Genomic DNA, 14209 nt, shown 5'->3' with positions numbered 1-14209 from the left:
TCCCATCTCCCATCTCTCATCTCTCATCTCTCATCTCTCATCTCTCATCTCTCATCTCTCATCTCTCATCTCTCATCTCTCATCTCTCATCTCTCATCTCTCATCTCTCATCTCTCATCTCTCATCTCTCATCTCTCATCTCTCATCTCTCATCTCTCATCTCTCATCTCTCATCTCTCATCTCTCATCTCTCATCTCTCATCTCTCATCTCTCATCTCTCATCTCTCATCTCTCATCTCTCATCTCTCATCTCTCATCTCTCATCTCTCATCTCTCATCTCTCATCTCTCATCTCTCATCTCTCATCTCTCATCTCTCATCTCTCATCTCTCATCTCTCATCTCTCATCTCTCATCTCTCATCTCTCATCTCTCATCTCTCATCTCTCATCTCTCATCTCTCATCTCTCATCTCTCATCTCTCATCTCTCATCTCTCATCTCTCATCTCTCATCTCTCATCTCTCATCTCTCATCTCTCATCTCTCATCTCTCATCTCTCATCTCTCATCTCTCATCTCTCATCTCTCATCTCTCATCTCTCATCTCTCATCTCTCATCTCTCATCTCTCATCTCTCATCTCTCATCTCTCATCTCTCATCTCTCATCTCTCATCTCTCATCTCTCATCTCTCATCTCTCATCTCTCATCTCTCATCTCTCATCTCTCATCTCTCATCTCTCATCTCTCATCTCTCATCTCTCATCTCTCATCTCTCATCTCTCATCTCTCATCTCTCATCTCTCATCTCTCATCTCTCATCTCTCATCTCTCATCTCTCATCTCTCATCTCTCATCTCTCATCTCTCATCTCTCATCTCTCATCTCTCATCTCTCATCTCTCATCTCTCATCTCTCATCTCTCATCTCTCATCTCTCATCTCTCATCTCTCATCTCTCATCTCTCATCTCTCATCTCTCATCTCTCATCTCTCATCTCTCATCTCTCATCTCTCATCTCTCATCTCTCATCTCTCATCTCTCATCTCTCATCTCTCATCTCTCATCTCTCATCTCTCATCTCTCATCTCTCATCTCTCATCTCTCATCTCTCATCTCTCATCTCTCATCTCTCATCTCTCATCTCTCATCTCTCATCTCTCATCTCTCATCTCTCATCTCTCATCTCTCATCTCTCATCTCTCATCTCTCATCTCTCATCTCTCATCTCTCATCTCTCATCTCTCATCTCTCATCTCTCATCTCTCATCTCTCATCTCTCATCTCTCATCTCTCATCTCTCATCTCTCATCTCTCATCTCTCATCTCTCATCTCTCATCTCTCATCTCTCATCTCTCATCTCTCATCTCTCATCTCTCATCTCTCATCTCTCATCTCTCATCTCTCATCTCTCATCTCTCATCTCTCATCTCTCATCTCTCATCTCTCATCTCTCATCTCTCATCTCTCATCTCTCATCTCTCATCTCTCATCTCTCATCTCTCATCTCTCATCTCTCATCTCTCATCTCTCATCTCTCATCTCTCATCTCTCATCTCTCATCTCTCATCTCTCATCTCTCATCTCTCATCTCTCATCTCTCATCTCTCATCTCTCATCTCTCATCTCTCATCTCTCATCTCTCATCTCTCATCTCTCATCTCTCATCTCTCATCTCTCATCTCTCATCTCTCATCTCTCATCTCTCATCTCTCATCTCTCATCTCTCATCTCTCATCTCTCATCTCTCATCTCTCATCTCTCATCTCTCATCTCTCATCTCTCATCTCTCATCTCTCATCTCTCATCTCTCATCTCTCATCTCTCATCTCTCATCTCTCATCTCTCATCTCTCATCTCTCATCTCTCATCTCTCATCTCTCATCTCTCATCTCTCATCTCTCATCTCTCATCTCTCATCTCTCATCTCTCATCTCTCATCTCTCATCTCTCATCTCTCATCTCTCATCTCTCATCTCTCATCTCTCATCTCTCATCTCTCATCTCTCATCTCTCATCTCTCATCTCTCATCTCTCATCTCTCATCTCTCATCTCTCATCTCTCATCTCTCATCTCTCATCTCTCATCTCTCATCTCTCATCTCTCATCTCTCATCTCTCATCTCTCATCTCTCATCTCTCATCTCTCATCTCTCATCTCTCATCTCTCATCTCTCATCTCTCATCTCTCATCTCTCATCTCTCATCTCTCATCTCTCATCTCTCATCTCTCATCTCTCATCTCTCATCTCTCATCTCTCATCTCTCATCTCTCATCTCTCATCTCTCATCTCTCATCTCTCATCTCTCATCTCTCATCTCTCATCTCTCATCTCTCATCTCTCATCTCTCATCTCTCATCTCTCATCTCTCATCTCTCATCTCTCATCTCTCATCTCTCATCTCTCATCTCTCATCTCTCATCTCTCATCTCTCATCTCTCATCTCTCATCTCTCATCTCTCATCTCTCATCTCTCATCTCTCATCTCTCATCTCTCATCTCTCATCTCTCATCTCTCATCTCTCATCTCTCATCTCTCATCTCTCATCTCTCATCTCTCATCTCTCATCTCTCATCTCTCATCTCTCATCTCTCATCTCTCATCTCTCATCTCTCATCTCTCATCTCTCATCTCTCATCTCTCATCTCTCATCTCTCATCTCTCATCTCTCATCTCTCATCTCTCATCTCTCATCTCTCATCTCTCATCTCTCATCTCTCATCTCTCATCTCTCATCTCTCATCTCTCATCTCTCATCTCTCATCTCTCATCTCTCATCTCTCATCTCTCATCTCTCATCTCTCATCTCTCATCTCTCATCTCTCATCTCTCATCTCTCATCTCTCATCTCTCATCTCTCATCTCTCAACTCTCATCTCTCATCTCTCATCTCTCATCTCTCATCTCTCATCTCTCATCTCTCATCTCTCATCTCTCATCTCTCATCTCTCATCTCTCATCTCTCATCTCTCATCTCTCATCTCTCATCTCTCATCTCTCATCTCTCATCTCTCATCATCTCATCTCTCATCTCTCATCTCTCATCTCTCATCTCTCATCTCTCATCTCTCATCTATCATCTCTCATCTCTTATCTCTCATGTGAAACGACGCAACGTAAACCTGCCAAACATATCTATCTACCTGAGCAGAAATGTTCACTGATCAGCTTCGGCTTGACAATCTAAATACTGGAATAAAATCTAAACTTCTTAAAGTTTTTCATAACTTTCAAAGTGTTTTCCACAGTGACAGGGGTAAACTTTCATTCACAAGCGCGATACGCCATCAAGTCACAACTGAAGATGATCTCCCAGTGTTCATAAAATAACACCATAAGAAGGAGGTCCAGCGGCATTCCCGGAATAAGCAGTAACACCAGCTTCTGTCGCTTTCAGTTATTGGAACATCCTAGACATGTCCTGGTTCTCCTATATCGCTGTTTTCAGACCCAGGTTTGGGGCTGGTCCTGGGTCTTTCTCCACTTTCTTCATGGCTTTCGCCATCTCGATCAGCTATTTGTCGTTAATTTGGGCTTCTTCTTCATAATTATCCTCCTCATTGAACGGTGACAGCGGCCAGATCGTTGGTTCATGCTGCGGGAAAAAAAAACTTCATCTTCTCCAGGCACCTTGCAGTTGGTGCAGCAGGGCCTTTTATCTTTGGCAACTCTGTAGGCGTCTCCCCGTGAATTTGCGTTGGCTTTATGGTAAAGCTCCTTAATGTAAGCTTCCTTGCTCAGCTTGATTGCTTTGTTGAGAGCAGTTCAAGCAACTAGTTTTACTCTTTTGATGTCCTCAAGTTCGGAGGCAAATTAAACGAAGAGACGGCGCCGGTGCACAGTGGTCCCAAAGAGCAAAAAAGGGGGTTTTTTAGATTGCGTCAAAACGGTTGACTTTAGCAATATGGTGTCTTTGAGAAAGTTTCTTGGAGTAGAATCCCCCTTCTTTCTGGCTTCAATTGCATTTGATGACGGAATGAGACAAACTTCAGCTCAAGTATTTCCATAGAGGGCCGCCTTGGGGAGATCTGATTTTTTCAGCATTTTTTGTGCTTTTCTTGTACTTTAATTTGATTACAAAGTGATTTGCCCGTTTTTGCCTATTTAAAAGTTATCGGCATTGGAAAAAGAGCTATTTTCAATCAAAAAACGTGAATATCTCCACACATACTAGCGATAGCAAGTTTTCGTCTTCGGCAAAGTAATGCAGTTTAATAGTCCAAACAATGTTCTAGAACATTTATATAATGGAAAAAATCTAGAAGAAAACTTATGATGAAAAACGCTTTTAATCCACCTAACAGTGTGATGAGACATTTCTTATAACTCTTATCACTCTTTTCGGATATTATATCGTTTGAGAACATTTAGAACTTGATGCTTCGCGATGTTTTTGATAACACATACTACATGGGATAGTGGCAGGACTCAGAGAATCACTCAAATCAGCATATGACAACATCAGTGCTAGAAATCTCAAACCAAATCAATGGGAAGGCGAAAAAATGGCCCATAAAATAGACATAGCTAAGATTATTGTTAATGCTCTGTTAATAAAATATCTAAATTCCTCAATCAATGCATTGTGGTGGGAAAACTGATTTTTCTAAAGGGGTTATGTATATCGTACTGAGTCAAAAAAAAAATCGAATTTTTTTTGAATCGATTTGAAGTTTATACTTTACTCAAATTTCCTACGCGACTGAGAATTAAGAAATCAACGCTTTTTCTTGAAAAAACCCACCATTCAAAGAAAATCAACAGTGCATATTTCCAGACATGGTTTTATTTCCTATTTAAGAACTATTGTGTTTTTTACATCCTAGATTGCATGATTCAGTGATCGAATCCCAAAACTTCATGAAGTATTTGAAATTATTAAATAAAATTTGTGTTTGCTATTGAAATTGACAAAATGATTGTATATATAGTATATAGTCCCTTTGGCGATTGTTTACTTTTTCGGTCCCACCTATCAGCATTGAAGTATCTTGAAGGATCTTAATGTCTAAACGGCATAATTCCGAAACCGTAATTTTTGAAGTTTTAAAATTGTGCAGAATTAATTTTTCAGAAAATAGTAACAGAGCAAAAAAGTACCAAAGTCCAAAAAAATCAATTTTTGTCAAACGTTTACATCAAATCTCAATGTTTCATGCATTATAATGTCATTTGGCATCAAAAATACAAATTTGATTTTGAAAGTTTTTCATTTCAGTTTATATGGGAATTTGATGTGTGATTGCACTCTTCAACTCGTAACTCCGGAACCGGAAGTCCAATCAATAAAAAATTCAATAGCAGCCGATTGGAAAATTGTACCTTTCATTTGAGCTTAACTTTGTGCAAATCGATCCAGCCATCTCTGATTAACAGAGGTCACATTTTTTTTCCACATACACACATACATACATACAGACATACATACACATACAGACATTTTCCGATCTCGACGAACTGAGTCGATTAGCATATGACACTCGGCCCTCCCGGTCGGGATTAGATCGACGAAGGGATTAGAGTGAATGAGAAAGGCAAAAACATTTTTAGCAAATGTTGAAATTTATGCATTTTTTGGTGAGCAGTTCTATGTTTCATAGACATTAAATCAATTTTAACTTCGCTTCCTATTAAATAAAGATCCTTGTTACAGTACATCTCTACAAAAACGAGATCAATTTGAAAAGAAATCTGAGGATTATGATTGATTACAGAACTTTGGGATTTTCTATTGGAATGTTTTCAGGCAGGAATTTGATAGTGATGCTATTAGACAACTGTGAAATCAAGACCAAGAGATCAGTTACATATCAGAACCCCATTCCGACAATTTATCAAAAGTCATCATGATGTTTACAACAACAGGTTATCAATCAACGGATCAGATAATTGTTATTGTAATATTGAATTAAATCAGTCTGCATCAATAAATTTTCAACTTCAATCCAATTTTTTTGGGTGTGGTGGGGGGGGGGGGGGGGGTTTGTATGATGTTAAACTCCAAAACCTTCTCTTGGCTACGCCGTTGCTTGGAGTTATTTATTTCGATTTTCATTTTCCGATATGTTTCAGATCGATCTGATGGTTATAAGTTAGAAAAATTGCAGTCAGAAGGTTCGCACAAATGAACATTTTTGCACTGATAAGTTATCAAGTTCCTTCCAGACAACTTGGAAGTGTTCGGTGATTATTTCTAGCGGTTGTAGATAGTAAAATGAAATACAAAATTCGATTTATCGAAATAATGTTTGGCTTATTTCAATGGATTATTACTATATTGAACAATTATTAGGTGACAAAGAGTAATCCACAAACAACAAGCCATCACTTTTAAAGTATTCAAAATAGATATTTGAAGTCTTCAGTAAAGTTATTCGCAAAAGTAAGAGCTACAAATTTGCTGAAGACATCATTTCGATATAATCACTTCCAAGAAAATTTGTATCTAGCACTGTTAAAGCTGTCTAAAAACATATAAATTGTTAATCTATATTGTCAATTTCGGCAGATAATTTAAAAAAACTGCAAAAAACGCCATTTTTGCGCATTCAAGCATTCATATCTTGGAAACTAAGCATCAGAATCAAAAACAAATTAATAGCGTTCATACTGTTTTTTAGTTCTTTCATTTAAAATTGGTTTGGATAAGATCGGTTCAGCCATTGCTGAGAAACACGAATGAGAATTTGTCCGTTACATACGCACACACACACAGACACACACACACAGACATTGTCCCAAATCGTCGAGCTGAGTTGATTGGTATATAAGACTCGGCCCTCCGGGCCTCGGAAAAAATCTTGAAAGTTTGAGCGAGTTCTATACATTTCTTTTATAAGAAATGTAAAAACTATTTTTAAGGGGCCTTTTACAAATAATGTCCCATATCTCAAAAACCTTAAAAGATAGAGAGTTGAAGTTTTCGGATAAAATGTTTGTAACGAGTTTCTCTACAACTTTGCTGAAGTAAGTATTTGTCTATCTGAATTATTGAAGAAAATAAATTTCGTAACTCACTACTAGGGGGATTAATCATTAATCTGATAAGACAGAAAGAAGGGGGGTTCTACTCCAAGAAACTTTCTCAAAGATACCATATTGCTAAAGTCAACCGTTGTGACGCAATCTAAAAAACCCCCTTTTTTGCTCTTTGGGACCACTGTGCGGTGGTTCAGTGGTAAGTGTTACCGCCACTCATTGCAGTTGGCCTGGGTTCAATTCCAGCCGAGGTCGTTGAGATTTTGCTGAAGTAAAGCCGTTGGTATTCGGTCCATGAGTTGATGGATCAATAACTCAAGTCCAGATAGTGGAGTCATCTCTCTAGCGTCGATAAAGAAGAAGTAAAATCTAACGTCTAATATCCTGCTCCCGTGATACTTGTGGAGTGCGCAGTAGTATATACGGCTTCTAGCAAAAGCAAGTATCGGACTTACATTCCCTCTCTTTCCTTCCGCGATCCACGTTCTGGCCTGGCCGGCGCAGGTATTGATCAGCAACACTTTAGCACACACATTGAAAGATGTTTCGCTAGTCCCAAGCATAATTATCTACTATTTCTTTGTACAACTTCAGCTAGTCCAGATCAATAACGGAGTAGCATCCAGGGGTGGTCGCACAAGCTCAAGCTCAAGCTTTGGAGGCAACTTATACGAAGACCGGCAATCGGCAATCGCCAAATTGCAATAGGCGCTGTTCCTCGGTTTCCCATTCCTCGGTATGGTCTCATTGCATGCACGCCCTTGTTAGTACTGCCGTTAACTCGTTCGCATTTAGGTTGAAGAGGATGCCCTCAAAATTAAGTTCTTAGACGGACACGTCCTTGGGGAAAATCGCGGTTTTTGCATCGATTCAGAAATCAATCTGTATTAGCCTTTCCATGAAACGTTTGTTTGACAATTCACAGGCGGTCCTTGCTTTCGCGAACAGTAAAACGACGTATATAGGTAATCATATTCGTTTGATGCTAGACCGGATCGACGATTTTATTCGGACGACGAATCCACCCGAGAATGAATAAAACAAAATATCTGATATATCTCTCGGAATAGCAAATTACGAATCAAATCCCGGCTGATCTTTGACGATAGGAGGAAAACGGGCTCTCAGAAAATGTATAATATAATAATGGAGGAATGTAATTTCCAAAACTACCATAATAGTCTTCAATGGCGAAAAGCAAAATTATATGAAGGTTATTATTTTTAAATCGTGAGTGATTTTCTTATTTTGGTTATTAGAAGTTATACCTCATTTTTTTTTAAATTTTAGAGACCTTCCCACTCCCCCCCGCTCCACGGGTGACATAACTCTTTTTTTAAATTTTTGATAGCTTTATAGGGATGAAAAGTCACCACTTGCGGCTTAACACCAGATATATTCAATTAGAAATGTAATGTAAACTAAACAATATGATTAAATACATAGGGTGATGAGCCTATTTGTGCCATGTTTCTATTATCACCCTACCCATTTAAAGCCGTTGGTTAGAGCAGTGTGTGCCATCTTTGTTCAACGCATTGAGTCAAATGGTAGCGCAACAATAGGGACACTCGATTCGTGTTTTCATTGTGCTCAAACACAAGAATTTTATTGTTTTCAACGCATTTGTGTTATTGTATTGGTTTTTAACAACGAAGCAAAGCGGTTGATGTCAATTTTTGCGCAATCCATTGATTGTAAGGCAAGAAATTACCGAATTAGTGAGGCACCTTGCTTAGTATGGTGAAAATAGGCTCATCACCCTACCAAAATCATTCGTTTTCGAGCTCTCCATCGAGACAGAAGTTGTTTTTTCTAGTCTGTAGTGCTGTTTGTGGCGACAAAGAATAGTGTTAATCCGCATTCAAGGTTATTTTGTCCAGAGTCGGAAAATGTTTTTTTCAAAATTTTTGCCAGTTCGGTTCGGTCCTCAGTCTTTTGTTCGCGTGTGAGGATTAAACAATAGCCAGCTGTATAAGCTGGATCGGTTCGTCGTTGGACACCAGATTAAAGCTAAGTGGTGTTTGTCTTTTGTAACACATTTATTGCTTTCTTCCGTCTGCGCGGGCGCTGATCCCCCCTCTCCGGATGATCAAAGGGAAGTTGAATCGGGTTCAACTTTTAATGCTCCCCCCGGCCCAAATGCTATCCAGAACTCTCAACTGGTCTATTTGTGGTCTTCTTTCGGCCCAAGACAGAATCACTGAATCTTCTTCTAAAGACCTGACAGAACGGTTCTCGGCTGTGACCGAAATTTCAAAGGACCGCTCGGACAAGATAAGGGTGTTGCTAGCCAACTCAAAGCAGGCAAACGATATTGCTTGCTGTGAGCACTTTAAGCGGGATTATAACGTGTATATTCCAGCTGTAAAGGTACAATCCGAAGGCGTCGTCACCGATGAGAGTTTGACGTGCGAGGATCTGGTAAAGTACGGGGTTGGCCGTTTTAGAGATTGCTTACTTCAGCCAGTGAAAATACTTGAGTGCAAACGTTTGCACTCAGTAGTAGTTGCGGGGGATGGTTCAAAAACATACCCCCAAACAAACTCTTATCGGGTGACCTTCGCTGGTACCGCTTCGCCAAATTTCATCCTCTTGCACAAGGTTCGTCTGCCTGTGCGTCTGTTTGTACCGCGGGTCATGGTCACAGCCAACCATTGTCGCAATAAGGCCCGCTGTGGAAAATGCGGGGAGAATCATCTAGATGACTCGTGCAGTAAGCAAGCCGAAAAGTATTCTTACTGTGCGGAGAGTATGCATGATATCTCGGCATGTCCCGCGTACAAACTACGCGGGGATAAACTGAAACGTTCCCTTGCGGTACGATCCAATCATTCTTTCGCTGAAATGTTAAAGAATGCTGCGCCACCATCCTCAACAAACATCTATACTCACTTGCCTCCTGACGAGGGCGAGGCTGATGACCCACAAGAGGGAACATCTACTAGGGTGCCTAGAAGTTATAGGAAGAGGAGGAACATTTCCTCTCCTAAAGTTCCTTGTAAAGGCCAGAAGGTATCCCTTGACGGGGCTCCGAAAGTGACATCTATTGGAAGTGTTGCAGCCAAACCGAAACAATTAGCTCCTGATCTCGGAGGATTAAGCTCAGAGAAGGAGTTCCCAGCACTTCCAGGAACATCAAAAACCCCAAGTGTGCCTTTGTTTCAGTTCGAGACTAATCATAGCACTGGATTTATCAAACTCTCGGACATAGTGGACTGGATAAAAAAAAATTAAAGGGTTGTGTACAGGACACGACCACGGTGACATTAAAAATGTAGCTTTTTTCAAGAGCGTGCAAATGAATTTTATCTAACACACATATCGACTCACGTTCTTGCTCACTCGCCTGTTTTCATGTTACAATTTGCTATATACCCTCCCCATTAAAACATAATTTATTGAAGGTCATTTAACGGTAATCTATTATTACAATTAATCAAGTGATTGGCATTATTTGGCTGATCCAGCTAGTCAAAATAGGCTGGTCTGTCTAGAAAATATATTCAAAAGAAGAGTTCCATATTGAGAACTGTGATGAGGAAGCCCACGCCCGCCAACGGAAATATACAGATTCTCCATGAAATATGAAATTTCATTTTCCATTTAAATTTTCAATAATGTACTAATGAACTTAAGTAAACAATCTTAAGGTTAAGTATTTCTTGATCGATTAGTGGTGGAAAAAATGAAATTATTTGATAAATTACATTGTTATGCAACGTTCGCACTACCAGTTAAAACGGGTTTTTATGCTATCTTGGTGAAATTTTTCTTGTTGCTAATTATTAAAACATGTTATAACTCTGTAGTGTAAACATTGTATCATTAAACCAATTCTGCCTGGTAATAGGGCTGACATAATTATATCTTCAGTACAGCGGTTTGTTTCATAATTTAAAGCGGATTTATTTTAAAATTTAAATTAGTATACTCAACGGTTCTATTTGTTGTACACTTTAAAACGCAATTAGAACTGTGTTTTAAATTCATAGGGTACCCGATCAGAACGACATAACAGAAAGCTATCAAATTTATATCTCATGTTGATATTTATTACTCACTGTGTTATCTTTGTGATATCCCAATCAGCAAGGCAAGCAAACATATATCAAGTTTATATCTTCTGGTGATATCATTGGACTGCTAATATGATTTAATGTACGCATATAACGATGATGTTATAATAAGTTATACATATGTTCTTTCACAGTTATCTTTGAACGCTAACGGTACACTGTAAACCGGGTATATGACCATTTGGTTAAAGCCCCAATAAACAAAACAATCAATCAACTTGGAATGATTGTTACATTACACAAATGACCGTCTATTTACTAATACGCTGAAGTCTCTTTTCAAGCGTCGTTATTCAACTTTTTTTCCTCAACAATTTCTCGAATTTTCTGATTATCTGTTATAATATTCGCAGTTGATAGATTGCACTACCGTAAAAGATTTGTATTTATAGGAATTTATTAGGTTGAGATAATTGTACTGGTTTGCTTAATCAACCCCATATTAAAAGTGCTAATAACAAAACCTCTTGAAATTTCAAAAAGCAAACCTCGAAACTGTGGTATTTGTTTCTTTCGGAATCATAAATAACATTTGTCGTATTCTCCGTTAAATAATGTACGTAAATTATCCGCTCAATGTTACCATATCGCATGACATTATTACTAGAGATCGTGTAAAACATGTTAACGTACAATAGAAGTGCCGAAGTGCACTATTCAGAATCTAAAAATAGCCTCACTTTCCTAATCTGCAAAGATAGATAAAGCTATTCAGTCTATCGTAATATAGATAGCTGTAGTAGTGAGTAAAACTGCATGAAAACAAAGCGTATGGCACAAGAAAAACAAACAGTCCTTAGGCTTTGGCAAAGTTCAATGTGTGCGTTCTGGAAACAAGATGCATCTGTAATCGTTTTGCCCTTGACGGATGCGAGGAATATTATGCTAACATTAAACATCGGTCGAAAGCAACGTCGTTGGTTCATGCAGTAAACATCCACATAAAACTCAGAATACCTAGGTTCAAATCGCTATAATCCCACAAATAACCATCAGCGTGTCATATATTCGAATTAACAATCAGCCAGCATGTATGCAATCATTTGACCAAACTATAAAAAGCTTTTGTTACATTAAGCTTTTTTGCTGCCAAACGAAAACGCCTTAATGTATACTATATTTTTCTTTTCTATTCTATTTTTAGACCTGCACGCTAAATTTGTTGATACTATACAATAGGTAATACAAGCTATATTGGCCGTGGGAGAACCTAACAAAATTTGTTATAATTCTGTTAGAAGACTATCACAGGTTGTCATATTGTTGACCTACGAGAAGAATTTCTGTTAAGTTTTGTGTTATTTTGCCAACTAACAAGACCAGAGTTATTATACAACTTGTCATCATAACAAAGTAACACAGTATGTAATAATTTTGTTATTTCTTTCTGATCGGGCTCACAGAGGACGTATATACTTTTGAAAAAAATATATTTCATTTAGTTTTAACTTTGATAAAATCATATCAAATTTTGTTACAATTTTGTTATCATTAGCCAGGTTTTTGTTTTATTTTTTGTTATTTTAACATCTAACCAGCCGCATTTATAACAGGTTCTGTTTCAAAATATTTTTGAAATAAATAACTCCAGGTGTTATAAATCAGTTATGTCCTTCTGATCGGGGATGCATTTGCATTATGTGAAACTTGGTTAACTTCCGACATAGATCTCAACTTCCACGACTTTAATATTATTCGCCTGGATCGAGACGCCCCCTATGGAGGAGTGCTTTTGGGGATCAAAAAGTGCTATTCCTTCTACAGAATTAACCTTCCCTTCGATAACAGGTATTGAAGTTGTCGCTTGTCAAGTAACAACCAAAGGCAAAGGCCTTTGCATAGCTTCCATATATATTCCCCCAACACCGCGGTTGGGCACCGACGGCTACAAGACATCTTAGAATCCCTGCCAGCACCGCGATTAGTATTAGGAGACTTTAACTCTCACGGTACAGCATGGGGTTGCCTCTATGATGATAACCGGTCTTCCTTAATTCACGATCTTTGCGATAACTTCAATTTGACAATTTTAAATACGGGTGAAATGACACGGATTCCTCCTTCTGCAGCACCCCCGAGCGCCTTAGACTTGTCCCTTTGTTCAACATCGCTGCGGTTAAACGTGGAAGGTAATTCCTGATCCCCACGGCAGCGACCATCTGCCGATCGTAGTCTCAATCAATAACGGTTCAAGGCCATTGAAATCAATCAATATTTCGTATGACCTCACACGAAATATCGATTGGAAGAGCTATGCTGCCGCGATACCCGACAACATCGGTTCTACCCAAGAACTTCCTCCGGAGGAAGAGTACAGTTTTTTGGCTGGCTTGATTCTCGACAGCGCGAATCAAGCTTAGACTAAACCAGTACCCGGCGCAAACATACAAAAACGCTCTCCTAATCCGTGGTGGGACAAAGAGTGCTCAGACGTGTACGCGGAGAAGGCCGCTTCGTATAAGACCTTCCGGGACGACGGGTTACCCGCTAGCTATCGACAATACGCGACGTTAGAAACGCGAATGAAGAGTTTGATGAAAGCCAAGAAACGTAGTTACTGGCGCCGGTTCGTTGACGGACTAACGAGAGAAACATCGATGAGCACTCTTTGGGGCACGACCCGGCGTTTGCGAAACCGAAACAGTACTAACGAGAGTGCAGAATATTCAAACCGTTGGTTATTCGATTTCGCCAAGAAGGTATTATATTATTATTGTTGAGCTCAATTCTCAGACCCGTTTCATGTCCCTGTACTTTGACTACATGGCGCAGAATATTAACCCTTCTTCTTACAATCCCAACCGTGTGCATTTCATAAATACTTCTGAATCTACTGTATTCTTCGACACATCCATGAAAGACGAAAGATTAGTGGAATTCCGGACCACATACGCCCACAAGTGATTCCAAACATTTTTTATAATAAATTCCGAGAAGTCGACTATCCTAAGATGTTTTATACTGACGGATCAAACCTCGAAGGGTCCACTGGCTTCGGTATTTTCAATCAAAAGTTCACCGCCTCCTACAAACTCAGTGACCCTGCTTCAGTTTACGCCGCAGAACTAGCTGCCATTCAGTATACCCTTGGAGTCATTGAAACATTACCCGCAGGCCATTACTTGACGCTATTCGCTCGATGAAACATGGAAAGCACTCCTCGTATTTTTTGGGGAAAATACGGGAGCTACTGAGTGCTTTATCTGAC

This window comes from Topomyia yanbarensis, chromosome 3, assembly GCF_030247195.1.
Source record: "Topomyia yanbarensis strain Yona2022 chromosome 3, ASM3024719v1, whole genome shotgun sequence".
NCBI classification, from domain to species: domain Eukaryota; kingdom Metazoa; phylum Arthropoda; class Insecta; order Diptera; family Culicidae; genus Topomyia; species Topomyia yanbarensis.
This window is presented reverse-complemented; position numbering follows the sequence as displayed.